Genomic DNA, 4,909 nt, shown 5'->3' on the forward strand with positions numbered 1-4,909 from the left:
TGTAACAGGGTGATACGCTATGTAACAGGGTGATAGGCTATGTAACAGGGTGATACGCTATGTAACAGGGTGATACGCTATGTAACAGGGTGATACAATATGTAACGGAGAAATCTGTAATCAGGGCTTTCATGAATCCTAGGAAGTGAGCAAAAGCAGATGCTGTTGGTCCAAACAGGACTAGGAGGATTTAACAGAACTTGGCCACGGCCCCTTTCCCATTGCTGAAGCATCACCTTGCTCAGGTGACCAGTGGCAGGACACTAGATGTTCCTCAGGGACAAAGGGCCAGGGAAGCAGATGACCAGTGTCGGAGACAAAGCCGGAAAAATCTGAAGTTCACAGTTGCCAAGAGGACACAGATACGGTGGTAGCTCCAGTCTGAAACGGGAAGAACAGCAACACAGGAGTTACAGCATTTTTTTAAGAATAAATCTTTATTCATCTCGACTATCCCATTCCCTCCAGTTCTCCTCAACCCTCCCTCCCCTTCCTTCTACCCCTGTTCCCACGCTCCCAGTTTCGTCAGGATCTTATCTGTTTCCAATTTCCAGGTGGCTCTATATATGTTTTTCTTTGGGTTCACCTTATTAATTAGCTTCTCTAGAATCATGAATTACAGGCTCAATGTCCTTTGTTTATGGCTAGTATCCACTTATGAGTGAGTACATACTGTATTCATCTTTTTGGGGTTGGGTTTCCTCACTCAGGATAGCATTTCCTAATGCCATCCATTTGCACGCAGGACAGACATGAGAGCAAGGAAAGGGAAATCTTGACTGAGGGAGCCATTATGGGGTTAGCAAGAAACCTGGATCTAGAAAATTCCCAGGAATCCGCAAGGAAGAACCCAGCTAAGAGCCTAAGCAATAGAGGAGAAGAGGCTCAAACTATCCTTGCCCTATAGTCAGACTGATGGTTATCTTAAATATCACTATAGAACCTTCTTCCAACAACAGATGGAAACAGAGGCAGAGACCCACATCAGAGCACTGGACTGAGCTCCCAAGGTCCATTGAAGAGGGAAAGGAGTGAGTGTGTGAGCAAGGAGGTCAAGACCATGAGGGGGGTCATCCACTGAGACAGTTTGCCTGAGCTAATGGGAGCTCACCCAACTACAACTGGACTGGGAAGGAACAAGCATAGGACCAAACTAGACCCTCTGAATGTGGTTGACAGTTGAGGCAGACTGAGGGGCCAATGACAGTGGCACTAGGATTTGTCTCTACTGCATGTACTGGCTTCCTGGGATCCTATTCTCTTTGGATGGATACCTTGCTCAGACTAAATATAGTAGGGAGGCCTTGGACTTTCCACAAAGCAAAGTGCCTTACCCTCTCTTAGGATTAAAGGGGGTAGGATGGGAGGGTGTGTGGAGGGAATGGGAGGAGGGGAAGTAGTGGGACTTTGGATTGGGATTTTTTTTAAAGTAATACCAAAAACAAATCTTTATTATGTATACAGTGTTCTGCCTGCATGTGTGCTGGACGCCAGAAGAGGGCACCAGACGCTGGGAATTGACCTCTGAAAGAGCAGGAGTGATCTTAACCTCCTCCTAGACATCACTCCAGCCCAAGTTACAGCAATTATAAAGTTGCACACACAGAAAGGCTAGATCCAGATTGTTAAAAAACTTTAAAACAGATCAATGAACAGGCCACTCACTGCTAATTTTGTTTCATTTCTTTGAAATGAACTGATTCTCCTGTGAGGAAGCATTCATAATTTCTTCAAATTTTTGCTTGTTTTTTATTTTATTTTTCCAGACAGGGTTTCTCTGTGTAACCCTGACAGTCCTGAACCAGACTGGCCTGGATCTCAGTGATTTGCCTGCCTGGGTTTATGGAATTCAGGGGTTAAATGTTCACCAGCTCTGCCCAACAAATTCTTCCCTGTTAAAGGAAACTTCTCAGCTGCTCTGAGATGTGCTACATGGAAAGATTCACCACACAAAGGCTTTACCTGCTGATGCCAATATTACCAAAGTTACTGTGATCCTCATCAGTTTCCTAGCTGCACACACTAGTGGAATCTGCCTATGAGTTTTAGAGTTACCCTCAGAGGCAGCACCAGGATTCCCAGAGCCAGGGAGGTAGAGTCAGTGGAGCAGAGCAGAATACAGTACAAACAAGACCGGATCTAAGTGAGACCCCGTGGATCAGTCCTTTCTGCTGATCCTAAACACAAGGGTTAGGTTCTGAAAGAAAGGGGGAGAGGGAGAGAAACTCCAAGCAATAGCCCCTGAAGGAGGCAGGAGCTCAGGAGGCTGAAGATCACCTCCTGAGTGCAGGGGCCTTGTTGGGACAAGGACAGGAAAAACAGCTCCTACTGTGGTCACACTCAAAGGAGAAAGAGACAGGAATGACCCCAGGGCAGCTGCTCCACACAAGCTAATATAGAAGGAGTAAACAGGAAGGATGGGTAAAGGCTACAGCCAGGACTGAGTCCAGACAGGCTTCACACTGCAGCCCTGGCTGCTCTCATCCTGGACACAGGACAGGGCTGGGGACACCTATGTATTCCTGTGATCAGAGTGTCTGAGCATGTGCTTGTACTAAGTGACAAGGACAGAAGAGCCAGGGAGTACTTAGCTGAGGAATGAGCACAGGAAGCCCACATGGCCAGAGCTCCACCCAGCACAGCCCCGTCCTCACTCAGCTCCCACAGACTCCTCCTGTGCCCCCCTGGACACTAAGCACAACAAACACAGATCCTGGAAGGGTCTCCTTCCTGCTGTTTATTTTCTACATCACACTTGCAGAATTCTCTCCTTTAATTTGACTGCCAATGTCTCAATTAAGGACATGAATCATCAAGTGCACATTTGATTTTTATGTTCAGTAGGAAAGACGAGGGCTGGAACTCAGGGCAGCATGGAGGTGACAGAAATAGAGATGTCCCCTCCTGCCTGTGGCTGCCCAGGATGGTTGGCTGAGGAAGGGAGCAGGGAAAGTGCAGGGGCCAGGGTCCTGCTGGACAGGGCTGTGTTGGACCCCAGCTTTTCTCATTCGGTGCACAGGAAAAGCAGAAACCCTCAGACATTGCTGTCCACAGAGAATTTGTTTGTTCTTAGGTCAAAACTGGTCGCTCAGGCCCACAAGGCAGCTGTTCCAAGGTAAAGAAAAAGCCATGAAAGTCACTATAAGGACCTCCCAAAGGCCACCACTCAGAAAAGTCTAAGTCGGAGAAGCCTTGAGACCCAGTCCTCTCCCCCTTGCCTCAGACCCAACCCCAGGCCCCAGGACGTCACCTTTTCAAGCCTCCAGAGACAAGACAGAGCTCTGGACACTGTCCCTGGCTGCAGTAGAAATAACCAGACACAGTCAGGAGATTGACAGGTGGGGCTGGAGGGGAAACCATCAGCTCAGCCTCCACTCCAGTGCCTCAGGGAGGATTCTTCCCTGAACACTGACCTGCAGCAGAAGCAAAGTTGCCTTCTTTCCACCTGTGAGAGGAAAAACTGCGAGAGACCAGGGAAGTCCCGGTCCCCATAGTTTTCAGAATTGTGACTGCAAACCAGGGAAGGGTCAGCAGGCAGGAGAAGGAGGTGTGCAGGGAGAGAGCCAATGCCAGGCTGGAGGTCTGTGCTCAGCAGGGACCTTCCCCTCTGACCTCTGAGGATCAGGTCCCATCACCTCCAGCACCAGGGTTCTGAACATTTCCCTACAGTAAGGTGACTGTCAGCATACAGATCCAGAGATGGGCATGGGTGTGGTGTGGTGTGGTATGGTGTGTGTGTGGTGTGGTGTGGTGTGTGTGTGTGTGTGTGTGTGTGGTGTGGTGTGCACCCTTCTTGAATGTGCTGAATGCAAAAACAGAAAATGAAAAAAATGCAGACCTGCCCCTTACATACATGTGTTCTTCCTCATCCACAGCATCACACCAATAATAAAACCTAGGAGAAGACCACAGCTCCAAGGACAGCACCAACAATAGTCATGATGGTGATAGTGGACTGGGGAAGATCTAGGAGGGAAGGCAAGAGAAGGTGAGGGTCAGGGCAGAAGCTATGAAGCCTCACCCTGCTGAGTGTCTGCAGAAGTCTCCAGCTTTCCCTGACCCCAGCTCTGCACCCACCCCCTCCTTACCCCATCTCAGGGTGAGGGGCTCAGGCAGCCCCTTATGGTACACATGGCATGTATATCTCTGCTCCTCTCCAGAAGGCACCACCAGAGCTGCCCACTTCTGGAAGGTTCCATCCCCTGAAGGTCTGGTCTCCATCAGTTCCATGTCCTGTGTCTGCTTCTACTCCTCCCTTTTTAGGTCAGGGTGATGAAGGCAGGATAGAAGCCCAGGGACCAGCACTTCACAGTGACAACACCTTTATATCCAGGATGATGGGTCACATGTGTCTCTGGAGGGTTTGAGGAGAAGAGGTGGAAATGTCAGGTGTTTTGCATTCTTCCTGGGGACTCCAGCAGGGTCTATGAGACCTTCCTGGGAAAGGTCAGAAATGGGTGAGGGGGGATGAAAATCCCCTGTAACTCACACACGGGGTTCTGGATAATCTCATCTCAAGGAAATTTTATATGAGGGTGAAAGAGCCCAGTGTTGTAGAAATCATTTTAAGGTGTGTTATTTTGTTTATGCTCTGGGACATTTGCTTAAAGATACAAAGATGTGTCTGATTAAATACAATTCCCCTGTGGTCCAGAGGCTGGGTCAGCAACAGCTGACAGGAAGTTGTAAGGAGGAGCCAGATTGAGAAGGGGATATAAGGAGGGGTCAGACGCAGCAGGAGGACTTCTTGGGAGGTGAGAGAGGTGAGCTAGGTGAGCTAGTGTAGTAATATGAGTGGTGGGGCTGCTTCCGCCACTCGGCCGCCCACATGGCTAGCTCTACCCGAAATAATTACACGGACACTGTGTTCATTTAATCACCGCTTGGCCCTTTAGCTCTAGCCCTTACT

At 49.1% G+C, this 4,909-nt stretch overlaps 1 protein-coding gene across 1 annotated transcript in view; it reads left to right on the plus strand.

Annotated features, from left to right (window-relative positions):
- LOC101990404 (H-2 class I histocompatibility antigen, Q10 alpha chain-like) overlaps nucleotides 1-4,909 on the plus strand; it is a 103,258-nt gene that overhangs the window by 74,071 nt on the left and 24,278 nt on the right. The window lies entirely within an intron of this gene.

The sequence above is a fragment of the Microtus ochrogaster genome, unplaced genomic scaffold (genome assembly GCF_000317375.1).
Source record: "Microtus ochrogaster isolate Prairie Vole_2 unplaced genomic scaffold, MicOch1.0 UNK87, whole genome shotgun sequence".
Classification (NCBI taxonomy): domain Eukaryota; kingdom Metazoa; phylum Chordata; class Mammalia; order Rodentia; family Cricetidae; genus Microtus; species Microtus ochrogaster.